The following is a 15,348-nucleotide window of genomic DNA, read 5'->3' on the forward strand; positions in this document are numbered from 1 at the left end:
GGGACTATGTGACAAAACTTCCCACACTTCCATATTTGAAGAATAACCTGATAAAGTTTTGGTACCAAAGAAGAATATATAGGATTTTAACTACTTGAATTCCTAATTCATCCACTGCTTATAATAAGCCAAATATTATTATGACTCATCTCTTCTTAATGGGAAAGGGACAACTTAATTTCTTAAGATATTCTATTACATTCATTTAGATAATCTCCATTTACATTAAGGCTTAAATTCTATGGAAGAGCTGGTGCATAGGGGAGAAAGACTCTACAATTAGGAACTGACTTGGGTCAGTTTGTTTAAAATTAAGTCTATAAATCTAACTTCCAGTGCTAGAACTGAATTCTGTATTTGTACTGAGATACTAAACCATGGGCAGCACAATCTTGAGGGGGGGGGGGCTGAAAGTGCTCAGGGAACCAACCAGACGTTACGCTGTCATAGCAGCCTGGTGCTGTTCCACCCGGGTCCTCTGCTGGTGCCCAGGCAAGATTGTAACTGAGACAGAAGTCCCTGTGCCGGCATACTGTGTATGGGCCAGCCAGGACATGAATTACTCAGCTTCCTAAGCCGTTTCAGGCCCAGAAACACTCCCAGCAGAGCCAGAAAGTTACGCCACAAAAAATGATGTAGCCCATAGGTACCCATAGAGGCAGTTGCCTAGGAAGCCACGCTGTTGGCGGGGGGGGGGGGGGGAGCTTCCAGCAGACCATTTCAGGGCTCTGTTCAGACTCCCTCCGTTGGACTTTCCCTCTTAAGTAAAAAAAGGAAAAACGCCGCCGTAACAATTTAACTGCTTGCACTCTTTACTCTCTGTTCAACTTTTTAAACAAACCAATAGAATATATAACCACTTGTCAGTGCCTGTTCATATACAAGTCAGGTAACAACACTTCCAAATACATAATCATAAAAGGATCTCCTGTATTATAATTGTTAAGTACGTATAATTTTATTAATCAGTCCCATAATTTATTTTTTGCAGGAGAAATTCATCATTCCAGACACCATCCGACAAGGAGCCTAGCTTGTTGTTATATAAAATATTAAAATAAAACCCAGTTCTCCAGATTAGAGTCCTACTACTCTTATCCACTACACCAAACTGGCTGTCTCTCCACCAAACTGGCTTTCTTGTGTTGGCGATGGGATGATGGCTCCTGGAGTAGTTCTTCTGGTCTCAGAGGCTGTCATTCTACTCTGGAGGCCATCATCCCAGCACCAGAGCACAGCTCTTGAGGTCCACCCCGCATTTTCCTCACATCTTTTTGATGCAGTGACGTATTTCAATGGATTCACTGCAAGTCAATAGGCATTCGTGGCTCTCATCACATCCAATGGGCATTCTCATCATTTGTTTTAGAACCCACCCACCCCCTTGCCTCTAAGGGGGCTGATGCTGGGTCCAGGAGGCTGCAGACGTGATAGTTGCTGGGTCCCACTGCCTTTCTAGTCTTCTTTTTCAAGGAAGGGGTGCATATTTCTCAGAGCAGCAGTGGGAGGTGGAGAGAATTTGCAAGTGAGCAGTACTTCAGCTCACTTGTCAGGAATGAAGGTTGGGTGAGCAAGTGAGCAAATTTCCTGTCTGCATCTTCAGTGTAAGTCTGCCCCAACAGGGCAGAGAGCTTCTCTCGAAACAGGCCCCTCTGTTGGGGTGCAGCAAGCCTGATTGTAGAGTCTTTCTGCCCTATGCACCAGCTCTTTGCAGGGTGGGAGAGTAGCACTGGCAGGTGGTGATGGCAAACCTGGCCCAGCCCGCAGACTGGCTATGCCTTTACCTGCCACTCATGCTGTCAGCAGCAGCCATCCTGCAATTCTGCCAGTGTTGTCAGTACAACTAGGGAGTATTCTCTTCTTGCCACGCCTTGCCGGATTCGGCCACCACCAGCACACCTCTCTCACCAAAGTCCTTAAGGAGCAGACTAGTGGTGCCGTAGTTAAGTGGGTGCACAGTTGCCAGCAGCCCAGTGGGCCTTGGGACTGCTCTGTAAATGGCCCATTTCAGCTCCTCAAGCATAAATGAGAATTGCCCAAGTTTAACTGTACATAGCATTTGTACATTAATTTATTCAGATTTTCCATGTTACAAAAGTACAAATTGATTTCACATGTTATGAACTCATCAATCTGATAAACACACATGATAAACACACATTATCATATGATAAACTCGTCAAGTGATAATTTGTGTGCCACAAAGTTCCATCCCAAATGGAGTAAACATAATATCTCCCCCATCTACTCAAAATTATACATTTCACAGTTCATGGTTACAATGAGAGTCATCAAACATTAAAACATTGAGTAATAAGATGCTGAAAGAAGCAAATCAGCACTGTTCCCAAAGATCAGGGGACTGCAAAATGTGGCCGTGCAAGCAAATAACGAGTGCAACAGTATATTATATTGGATGAGGCTTTATTTTCTACTGTATCATATTTTGGACCGGAGAAATCTGGGCTTAATTTAATCTACATTCTTACTGGAAATATGAAATACAAATACAGAGAATTCCTTTGTACGTATCCAGAGTTTTTCTTGTTTTGTACTGAACAACTGCCACTACCCCAGAGCAGTTACATGTGAGCTGCCTTTATACATGTAGCTCCCAACCCAGACATTGGGTCTAAAGTCTGTGTTTACACAGGCACGATCAGGAGCAATATTTCTGGAAAATGTATAAGGGAAAGAGTGGAATAGGAAAACTAAATTTGATTGTAATTGAGCATGGATTACAGTCAGAGAAACCAGGAAGAAAAGCAGAGTAAAAGGCTATAAAATACACCAAAATTAGACAATAGAAAGGAAAAACCAATAAATCAACAAGCAAACAATTCCTACTGGAAATCATCCCATTAACCTAAGGCTAGACCAACTGAATGCAGGTCACTCATGTGTGTGTGTGTGTATATGGTGTCCCCAAGAGAGAAGCAGGAGAAGGAAGAAGGGTATTATATGTGCTGACTGGGACAGGGCTTGAGAAGAGAAGGAAAGGAGCAGAGTAGGGCTTTCAGGTTTGGATGAGGCACAGAAAAAGGAAAACAGAGGAAGAGTAGGTGGTTGATGCTGAGAACACAGAATTCTCTATAGTGGAGCTCCAGGCAAGCAGAGGGAAACGTGAAGATAGCTGAGTGAGGCTGGAGAACACACAGTGTTTGATTCTAATAGAGGCCATTTCCACACGACTTACCCGGCCGGGAAGATGCTATCATCCGGGAGTTTTGCATGACATCGCATCTTCCTGGCACGATTTCGCACAAGAAGATGCTAACTTCCACGTGTTTTGCGCAACGTTCCAGAGGCCGGTAAGTCGTGTGGAAATGGCCAGAGTCAGCATAGTTCCAAATAGCAGGTGAACAGTCAAGACAGGATTTGCCTTTACCCATGTTATCCTGGGACTGGCCAGCCTATTTAGTCCTTTTATAGAGTCCTGGTGGCGGAAGAACAGTCCCAAGGTAGGACTGAATTTTGGCCTGGGAGTGGAAAGACCGAATGGCATCACATTGGGGAAGATTGAAAACATGCTTAGAAAAGAAGTGGGACGTGAAAGGGAAACTATGGCAATTTGAAAATTATTAGAATGGCTTTTTTTATTGGAAGAGACAGAATCTTTACCATATGAAGTGAAGTATTAGCTAATTGTTAGACTAAATTTAAGTGGATTTGGAGTTAATAGATATTGGTAAAACTAATAAAGTAGATACTTTAATTGTTAGCTTAAATTTAAATATATTTGAAGTTAACAGATAGTAATAGATAATAGATTTTAAGCTAATAATAATAGATTTGAAGCTAACAGATAGGGTATAGTTTAACAAAACAGAATGTAAACATGATATAATGAGTTACAGAAAAAGGGGATAGATTAGGAATAGATTAAGATATAGGGTTGGAAAGCTGTTGGAAGTCCTGGAAAAAGGGGGGAGGGAAAGGGTGGGGGGGAAATGATATTGAGATTTTATTTGAAAGTTGTATGTATTAATATTCTCACCTAATAAAAAAAAATTAAAAATAAAACATTAAGGGGTATGACAGTTTCTCATAGACATGGCTCTCTAATAATGAAATAGGATTGTATTGACTTTAATTCTCTGGCTTGATTCAGGATGCAATTTCCTTATACCTCTGAGCTGCTTTCTTTATTATGTTTTTATTCTCCCTTCCTTTGGTAAGCTCTGTCTGATATACATAGTTCATCCTCCTAACATTTTATCCTCATAACAACCCTGTGTTAGGTAGGTGAGACTGTGTTTGTGTGCTTGGCACAAGATTAACATTTACCAGTACCTTTTGGTTTAGAAATCAAACTCTAAGGAAAAGGATCAAAGCAGTAAGTATAATCTTTGTTAAGCAAGGCACCCAAGTAAATTGTATGTGTATGTATAAAAATACATATACCATATGACATGCTGTATTTAGAAGTCACTAACAAGAAGCTACAATGTTTTGTGTCACCACCATATATTATCACAGCGGATTCCCATGTTGTAATTTACCTGCATAAGCCATGAAGACATGAAACTTTTTTGGCACGCTTGCAGTAGCTGAAGTTTGTTCTGGGCACTGATTCTCCACAGAAAGTAATTCAAAGTTAAAAGTAAAAGAGCTACACACAGCAACACTTTTTCAGCACACACACGAAAAGCAATTGTCATTTATTTCCCTTGTTCTCATCAGCCTGCGCTGCACAGACTACATTATTCTTCTGTCAGCCTTTATGGAGCCTTTTTAGCAGCAAGAATCTTTCTAGACAGACCCGACATTAAGAGGTTTTCTGGGCAATAGAAGAAGGTTGCTTCTTTCAATCTCCTTTGAAATGTCAGGACAGTCTTGATGTCTAACAGATGTAGTCAGATTATTTGCCTCATTCAAATACATATACAAGGACAATGTTTGATTAAATCAATCCTTTTCCCTGGAAAATGTCAGAATTAATGCCTTGTTTACTTTCATATAGAATTATGCACTCCAAAGAGAAACTGAAGAGCGTCTATAATGGCTAAGTGTCTCTTTAGTGATATGAAATGCATTTTAAATGCACTACAATAGATGGTAACAAGCGTTAAAGATTTTTTTTCCTTTAAAAAATTAAATAGATTACTCTGTCAAGTGGCTAGTCAGGTTTCCAACTATTACAGTTGCATTTATAATTAATCAACAGAATGTGCAATTGAAATTAATATGCTAAAGTGATGGAAATAGTGTTGTCATATAGAGAATCCTAATATTTTTAGAAGTTCCTGTTCTGCATTTCTGTTGATTGATTCTAGGCTAAATCATGATGAGGTGTGCAAAATAAGAAAATATTTACTAATTATTCTAGAGAGAAATTCTTGCTTGATTGCTTCATACAAATTATTGATTTCTAGATTTTTTTTATGCATTCACTTACAGTGTGACTGCATTTAATTTATCATATTCTTTCTTGACTATGGCTACACAATGCTAGAGACTATTCACAAATGATATTTGAGGGGAAATAATCATTATCTCCAGAGATACTATATGACTCGGGATTGTTTTTATTGTTTTATTGTTTTTCTATATGTTTTATTGCATTTATGTTTTATTGTATTTATTATTTTATTGTATTTATATATGTATTTTAAACGTTCTTTTAATTATCTGTTCTTCACCACCACTATTTTGGGTGGAAAAGCAGCATATAAACATTTAAAATTAATAAATATATAAATATTTCTTACAAAATGGATTTGTGATAGCCCTTGGAAAAGTTTATAGTCAAACTCATTTTTAGACCTATGTGGTAGGAACCATTTGGTTACAAAATATTACCATTTTTGCTTATGTTCAAATACTGTAATCTTACTAATCTGACTAGCATTTTAGATCATATATCTTCTGAATCTGACCTTAGAGTAGCAGGATTTGATCTAAAGTTCGTTGGCTCTCACCCATGAGCCTCTAAACACCAGTTCAGAAGATCACTTTGAAGAATGGGATATTTCTTTCTGATGAGTATAGCTATGGAGTGAAGAACAAGTATAAGGAATATAAATTTTGATAATTTGGGGGGGGGTCTTATTTTTTTTCCTTCCTCAGAATTCGAGATACTCCTCCAAAGCAGAAACCACAAATTTTACTTTGGGATTTAGCTCTAGGTGAATTTTAGTGGTAATTCCCAAAGCAATTCCCAAACTCAGCTTATACCTCAAATGCATCAAAGTAATACATATTTCCCTTGCTTAGCTTCTGAAAAAATGGTATCCAGCCAACATTCCATGGATGGGATGAGGTCACCTCCATTCAATTCCCCTCCTCACTCCTGGTGGCTTTTTATTTTTTAGAAGTCCTTAAAAGTCCGCATCAGCTTTTCAGGAGTTGCCAGGAGGTGACAGATGGAGAAAGAGGTGGCAATTGCTTTTGCCGTAAGAAAGAGGGCAGAATCCAACCCAGAAAAAATAACTATAGATTTCCTGTTCACTTTTAGCCTTTTATAGTTCCATGAATAATTTTAAACATCCTATTCTTCCCTCACTTCTTTTTCCGTGTCTCACAAACACTAAAAAATAGTTATTTGTTATTTTAACTATCCAGATTTCTTAGACCCATTCACTTCTCACTGTTTCTATACTTTGAACTACAGAACAGTTAAATACACTTCACTCAAGGGCATTGTTTTCTTTTCCCCATGATTAACAGGGTATAAAAATTGCTAACACACATCAGGGAGTGAAGAATGAAAAATCTTGCCTGTCTGATTCAGGTCCCTGGAGAGGATGTCTGTTGTAAATGTTTAAAAGAAGGATTTGTCAACTACTATGCAGGCCTGATAGCATATACATTCCACTGTTATCTTCTGGACTGTTTTTTTGCATTGTGACCAATACAAGTAGATCCATGTTTCAACCCTAAATGCAATGTGGGATCCAGTTCTGATACCCCTTTTCCTATCTATCTGTGTGTGTGTGTGTATGCCATCAAGTTGTAGCTAGGGGTGTGCACAGCAAAAAGATTCAGTTTTCCTGCTTTGGAATCTCCAAAGCGGGAAAAAGGATCAGAAATAAGCTATTTCCAAAGCAGCAAGCCACTTTGGAAATTGCTTATTATCCTGCTTCGATATGCTCTGTAAAGATTCGGAGCACACCAAAGCTTTCCACCCTGCAGCTTTCACTCGATGGGAGGGGGAGCCTCCTCCCCTTCACATCGGGTGGAGTAAGAGTGGTGGGGAGGTAGATTTAAACCTGCTGCCCCACCACTCTGGTCCTCACTTCACCCAAAGCAAGAGGGACGAGGGAATCCTCTGCCCCTCTTGCACTAGGTGAAGGAAGGGTGGCGGGGCAGTAGGTTTAAACTGCCAGCTGCACCGGGCGTTTGACAGCAGCCAGCTGGCTGCAATGCAAACACCCCATGCAGCTCTTTTCAGCCATGGGAGGGAGAAGAGAGGGGGCCCATCCTTCCATTCGCATTGGCTGGAAAGAGTGGCCAGCCACGGAGCGTTTGACAGCAGCCAGCTGGCTACAATGCAAATGCCTCTGCTGCTCTTTCCAGCTGGCAAGCGGCAGGGGGTGCTTTAAACTTTAAACCTCCGGTCCTTGCTTCAGCTGACTGGCGGGCTCCTCCTGTCAGCTGAAGCAGGGGCACTGGGTTTAAATGCCTGAAGCTTTCCAAAACAACCCGAATTGTTTTGGAAAGCTTTGCTTCAGCATGTCCAAATTAGGGCCAGAAATCCCAAATCTTTCCAAATCAAGTCAGATTCTGGTATTTTTCCCAATTCTGAAACTCGAATCACACATCCTTAGTTGCAGCTGACTTATGACAAACCCGTAGAGTTTTCAAGGCAAGAGACTAAAAGAGGTGTTTTACCATTGCCCAGTCCTGTCCAAATACTGATCAGGGCTGACTCTGGTTAGCTTTCAAGATCTGATGATATTGGGCTACCTGGACCACCCTGGTCAGAGCATCTGTCTTTAGGGTGACCAAATACTAAAAAATGGCAGGACTTTTATTTTTAATAGTTGTATAGATGAGGGAATATTAACAGGCACAGATAGAACTGAAAAGTTACACCCTACAAAAATAATCTTTTTCTTACACATGTAAAAGGAATTCACCCTCTTTTTCTCATTCTCTCCTTTAGTTCAGAAAGAAACCAAACAAATCAAAAGAACCCACCTTAGGCAGTCAACAAATAACGTTAGGGTCCAAGCCTTCCTGTTGACAAAGTGGTATCAGTGTATACATAGATAGCTTAGTCCTATGCAGAAGCTGGTATACTAACTTCTATGTAGAAGCAGGTGAGCCTAGGTCAGCCCAGGATTGATACTATTCAGTTTTTAGGAACAAAAAGAAAAGACCACGATACAGTCATATAGGTGTATTGAAAGCGTCAGCATTGAGATATTTCCCCCCACCGTGGATAGAACAAACCAAACACATATCAAATACAGGCACTGCTGTCCAAGGTCTTCAAAAACATGTCTCACAATATTAATCCCACCTGACTATGCAAATCATCTGCCAATTTTCTCTAGGCTTTGCATATATTTCAGATTTATAATGTTAAATCCTCTAATCTTGTTAAGAAGAGTAGAATGGAGGATAAAACAAACAAGTTATTTTCTCTAATAATCTGCATTATTAGAGACAAATTAAAATAACCATAGGTTTCATATACATATTTCCCCTATCTTCCATGTCATCCAGTCTTTATACAATGCTTGTAAACAGAAGACTAAAAAAACCAAACAAAAGTGATTATATTAGTTAAATTGAAGATTTATTTGGAAAGCCTGTTAATTCCACTAAATTAGATTTAAATTATCAAAATGTGAGATGATGAGCCCTTTCTAAAGCAGCTCTCGCCTGTCACTGTTATAACAAAAGCAGACACCCTGACGTTGCCTGGATTTCTAATTAGCAGGTGCCCTGCTCATTTCACTAAACTTATTTTATTTTTGTTTTCAATATCACTACCTGATAAAGAATCTGGGGTGCTGAAAGGTATACAGAGAACACCTAGCAATATCTACATTCTGTTTCTTGGTTTAAGGCCCTTATAAACATAGAGATGTGATTATCTGCAAACTTCTCAATTGCTACCGTGTCATAGAAGCATTGAGGTCAGCTGACAGACATAGTGATGTCAGAATGATATTAGAACTAAGGAAGCCACAATTTTCACTGCAAGCAAGTTCAACAGTTAAAGTTATCATTCTTGATGGCTGCAATCTGCGGGGAGCTAATCCCAGGATTACTTTGTTTGCTCATTAGGTTGGTGAATGCCTCAAACCACTTGTGAGGCAGTTTGAGGCTAACTAGTAGCTGTGTTGCTTGCTAGGTGTACTCTCATGCCCTGGTGTTTTATTTTTCCCAAACACACTGGTACTGTGCTTGCTTTTGCACTTGTGCCATTATCAATTGTATATTATACTTGCATTTAAACAACCAATCAGTTTAAAGATAAATTTTAAAATGTTTTTGCAACTGTTGTCATGGTTGCCACACACAGTTATGAATTGTATCAATTTTATGCTTGCATTTCTACCAAGCAATTGTTTTAAACTTATAAATTATTTTTAAACTATTGCCATGGCAACTTCCAAACAAGTAGCAGTGATTGAATCAGAACAATAGATTAGGTACCTTTAAAAGGCAGCAGTGACTCAGCCAGTGGAGTCCCGGAGAGTGGAAGAGGACCCCTACAGAAGACCCAGCAAAAACCAGTAGGGAAAACACATCCAGTTCCTTTCCACAGTACAAGGAGGGTAGTCTGGGCACCACCTTCAGGTTAACCACTTTGGTCCACGCAGAATGAATTTTGCACTTCACATGGTTGTATGTTGCCTTTGTTCCCTGAACTTTGGTAGTCCATCTCTGTGCTCAGCTGATGTAGGTTGCAATTAGCAAAGAATGACCATCCCTTGCACTGAGGAAGCTAAAGTGCTTCTGAGTGAGGAGATTCTGTTTGAGCAACCAGGCAGAAAGATTATTAAAATCCTTTGCTGGTGTTCAGGTTCCCTGCCCCCAATACACAAGCTACACTGCTGCACAACTGAAATGGTCACTATTCTGGTTCAAAAATTTACCCTGGGAATATTTTTAATTGCTCTCTCAAAAGGGGAGCATGACAAATGTAGGTAATTTTAATACAGTAATGAGGGGCACCATTTGAGTGAAACCAGGGAGGGGGGCAGAGATTAAGAATCCAGACAACTGACATATTGGGAAACTACCAGTCCCAAAACTACTAATACCTGTATACCCTGAAGAACTTTGTGTGTTAAGACTTATTTGTCTTTTTGGCTGTCCATGGTATCCACAGAACTCTCCTCCAGCACCACATTTCAAATGAATCAATTTTCTTCCTGTCAGCTTTCTTCACTGTCCAACTTTCACATCCATACATCATAATGGGGAATAGCATTGCTTGAATTATCTTGATCTTATTTTCCAGAGAGACACCTTTATCTTTAAGGATCTTTTCTAGCTTCCTCACAGCTGTTCTTCCAACTCTCAATCTCCTTCTGATTTCCTCCTTGCAGTCTCCCTGTTGGTTGCTGATTGAGCCAAGGAACAGAAAATCTTGGACAATTTCAGTTTTCTCATTGTCAACTTTAAAATTGTGTAAGTCCTCAGTAGTCTCATATAATATTGCTGTAAACAATAAAAATAATTAACTGGGGACAACCAAAGGTAAGATCAACTTCAAAATTAAATCATCTTCAAAACCATTATGGTAGATTTTAATCTGGCTGCACAGCAAAAAAAAAAAAGTCTATGCAGCAGCAGCAGCAGCATGCCGTTAAGTGACAATGAGCACGTGCGAAAGTTAATCAAGCACGTGTACTGTGTTTGGCAAGAAGCCACCAGCAAACTCCAATGAGCCATTTGGTGAGATATTGATAAACTGGTGGCTAGATCATGAGGGGCGATCAGAGTCAAAACAAACTTGAAGTTTGAAAATTACTAATTAGAACAAGTCCTGCAGCTACTTTATCATACTAAAACACAATTTTTACCTTCTAAGTTTGCAAACTATGAAGTATTTTTACCCCTTTTCATTAAGCGCAAAAATGTGTTTCTGTTTGACTAGTGGCAAGGAAGAAACTATTAATTTATGCCACTATAAATTAATATTAAGAAATCCAGTTATTTTCAAATTCTATGGCCTCCATGGATGTCACTTTCACCACTTTTTAAAAACTACTTTTTAAAAACTACATCATTACTTATCAAACCCATTAGCTCAGCATTTTTAGAACCATTTTAGCCAATTGACAATTCTGACAATCGCCAGTAGATGGCATGTGCCACATACAATACAAGAAAACATTATGAATAAGTTGCTGCAAAAACACCTGTCAGAAAAAAAGGAAAACTGGACGCAAATTGCATAGATTTGAAAACAATGATTTGCCACCAGAATTTCCATGTCTCTCTTCTATATGAAAGTTGTCATTCATGGAAAGTATTCCACCCGTTGTGCCAGGAAAATTGTTTTTTAATGGCGGGGAAAGCCAACATTCTGATTGCAAGTTATATCATTTGATTCTTTGAAAGCAAACTAATTAATGGAATATTGGCTCCATATGCTTGGTATACTTTTGATTCAGAAGCTTTCTTTCCAAAATACCCTTCTTCTACACCAGCTATTACTTCTGAGTCATCTGGCATGCAGGAAGGACATATGGCTAAAGACCAGTAAGAAATGCTGGGGAAAGTTCACTTTGCAAATTCAGTGCCTGGTTTTGCTTTGTTCAATAATGTTTTAAAATAATATGGGACAACATCTTAAGGTAATGTTAAAGTCACATTTTTGTGACAGATAACTTTGTAGGCAAGCAGATAACCTACCATAACAACATGCTTCCACCTGCAGTGGAAGATGCAATTTATTCAAGTTCAGGCTAAAATGTCCTGTTGCCACAATGTGGCAGCGGTAGATAAAAAAAGACACAGTTCACAAGGTGCGGCCTTTGCACTTGCAGCATGCTGCACATTTATAGATAGGCTTGCCAGGTGCCCTCCATTCCCCTGGTGATTTATACTTCTGTCCGTAAGTTGCCACCTGATTGGTGGGAGGAGGGAGCTGGGGAAAATAAGTAGGTGTGTGCCATTGGTTCTGGTTGATGGCATATCTTCCAGCATAACCTTGAAGCAACAGCATTGTGCCAGGGCCAATTCTTTAAGAGGGTCCCAAGCACAGCATTTTCATTATGTTCTGGGCCATTAGAGAATTGACCCTGGCATGATGCCATCACTTCCAAATTGCACCACAAGTGATGTCATTAACTGGGGCCTCAGATGTGCACGCACAGGTAAGTACACCACCCCAATTCCTTCCAGTTGCCAGGGGGGCCTAAAGCATCAGGGCACAGGAAAAGAAGAAGAGGGTACCAGTAGCAAGAAAAGGCGTGCACTGAAAAAAATTCCATTTCAGTTTTGGAACCAGGATTTCTGAAGAAGCTATGTACCGTTACTGGTTTTTTCCAGATGGGGTGTTGCTGGCTCAGATCTGATCCATTTGGTTTATTTGTAATCATAAGTTTCAGCCCCGTTCTTTGAAATGAGGATTTCCAGGCTCTTTGAGGCAGGAGTTTTTGCACTTTAGCACCCAAATCGTACAGAACACAGTCCTCTCTCTAAACCTTTAATCCACCAAGTTTTTCCTCAGTTACGCTACACACACACACACACACACACACACTCTAACAGACCCTGAAGAAGGTGAGTGTTGGCAGGTATATACTATGGTGGGAGACTGGCTGGCAAAGGGGTAGCCTGCCTTAGGTTCATTTTTTCTTTTGCTATAGTGCTGATAAATTTTTACTTTTGCATCCTGTTGCTGCTGTGTTTCCTTCTGCTTTGCAGTTTTGTGTGTTGAAGGGGACTTCTCACATTAATCACTACCAATCTCCATTGCCAAAGTGCAAAAGGTGCACATGGTCATTGCGCATATTCCTCCTTCCTGCCAACAGACTTAGTTAATAAAGTAAGGGCTCTCTCCCTTTGGGATCCGAATTGGTGACTGCTGTTAAAGAAAAAAATGCTGCTTCCGCTGTGGGGTATAAGCCAAAATTAAATAGAACACACACATTTTTTTGGCATGAGTGTGTCATTATAATTTGTTCTCCTGGATTTGGTTATCCATTCTGGAAACTGTTTTAACAAAATGAAACAGCAATTTCATGTATATTTCTGGTTCGTTTATTTGTTTTGCACACTCCTAGTTTCAAGGGCCTAAACATGTTCAGGGGGACTAGCCTAGGGGTGTAGGATGTCATCGTCCAGAGATATGGGAACATATTCTCAGCTGGGAGAGGGACAGTTGAGAGTATCAGAGGCCAAGAGTCCACAGGGTAGAACAATAGCACATGTTTGGGAGGAACTTTTAGAGCAGCCCCACAGAAGATGGTGTTGGAGTGAAGAAAGGCAAAATGGAGGAATTTCCTCAAAGAGCCACCCAAGAAGTAAAAGAACTCCCATGGGGATGTGAAGGCACTAATTTGTAACCAATGAAAGTGAGTAAAACTAGAGTTTCTCCCGTGTTCCTGTGTCCATGTTTGAGTCAGTCACCAGGCAATCTACCACTGCAGGACATAAAATGAAAGTCCCTGCTTAGTTTCCTGAGGCCAGCTGCCCCTGCACCCACCAGTCCTGCTCATAAGGGCACTATGAGTCCTTCAGTGATTTAGTTTGCTTGTATTGTTCTCTAAGAGATGTTGCAGGGTAGGTTTCAAAACTGTGTTGAGAAAACGAGGGGCTGAAGAGACGGCAATTAATCAGTACTTTAATTACTGAAAGAACAGGCTTCTAAGTTATACTCAACAACACAGGGGGAAGCTTCTGTATCAGAAATCAACTCAATTAGGGAGGAAACCTCCAAGGAGACCAAAAACAATACAATATAAATAATTTTTAAATTTGATTATTATTATTATCAAAGTGCAAGTGCTCAAGTGTAAGGATATTAAAGTGCAGTCGTCAAAACTATGTCAGTCATTTAAATATATGTCCGTCATTTAAATATTATTCATATTCATTCAGGGTGATAATTGATCAAAAACCAATGCAAGGAAAGGTAAGTTTATATGAAAGGTAAGTCCAATAATCCAATCCGATCCGATCCAAGCCACACAGTCGCGTCCGACCCTTGGCTACTCCGTAGATCGTCCCCCTCCAGGCCTTTCTGTCCTATAGCACGTCGAGAGAGATCCGCAGAGTCTCGCAGTGAAGTTTTTACAGGGTAGTTCACCGTTGCTTTCCCCAACCCAACGCACTGAGCCGTACGACAGCCACGAATGGTAAGTCATACGTTGCCACCCCCTTGGCACTTTGAGCCGGTGTGGGATAAGGGGGCCAATAATCCAATAGGTCGCAACAATCTTGATCTTCTCTTTTTTCTTTTTCTAGGTTGAGAAGAATAAACACTGCAGTGAATTCTGATCCCACCTGGCATCACAACAGTCGAACAGCAAAAACCCAAAGAGTTGGCAACGGGCCTGCCAGCTTAGAAATTAGCCCATTTCATAAATCTTCATCCTGGCCAGTATCTGTAAAGTATAGTCATCATAATGCTTTCCACTACATATTATAATAGAGCTTTTACATTCGCAAAAATGTGGACCAGAGTTTGGGGCTGCTGAGCCCTCCAGGGCCCTTTCCCATTGAGCCCTTAAGCTGGCTTCAGTTCACTCTGTGTGTGAGAGGGTGGGGGGAGCAGCCAGACCCCCCCCCCATCTCCTGCTACACACCTCTCCCTCGACTATGTGGGAGAGGCCTGGCCTTGTGAGGCTGGGGCCTCATCCACCAATGGCATACCTCATGGGTCTCTTCCCATCTTGCCCCCTCTCTTCCCCGATGTTTCATAGGCCAGCTTTCCTAGCCCGGTTGGCCTGAGGAAGGTGAGTCCACCACTGTTGCCACCCTGCCTTCCAGGCTACTCCCCAGCAAGGTACAGTGCCAGGACCCACTTCTTTGGTGCATAGTGTGGTGAGCCAGCCCAGTTCTGGGGCTGGCCCAGCCATGTGACATCTCACCTAAACTGCCCATCAATTCCCCCAGCTGGCATGCCATGCCCAGAGGCTAGGGTTGCAAGCCTCCAGGTAGTGGCTGGAGATCCCCCGGAATTACAACTGGTCTCCAGGCCACAGAGATCAGTTCACCTGGAGAAAATGGCTACTTTGAGGGGTGGACTCTATGGAATTATGCCATGCCAAGGTCCTTTCCCTCTCCAAACCTCTCTTTCTCCAGGTTTCTCCAGGTTTCACCCCCTAGATCTCCAGGAATTTTCCGACTTGGAGCTGGCAACCATACCACAGGCACTTCGGCCATCTTGGCCATGGGGGTGTCTGCCCAGGCTGTGCTGCTGCCCCCATC

The sequence above is a fragment of the Eublepharis macularius genome, chromosome 9 (genome assembly GCF_028583425.1).
Source record: "Eublepharis macularius isolate TG4126 chromosome 9, MPM_Emac_v1.0, whole genome shotgun sequence".
Taxonomy (NCBI): Eukaryota; Metazoa; Chordata; class Lepidosauria; order Squamata; family Eublepharidae; genus Eublepharis; species Eublepharis macularius.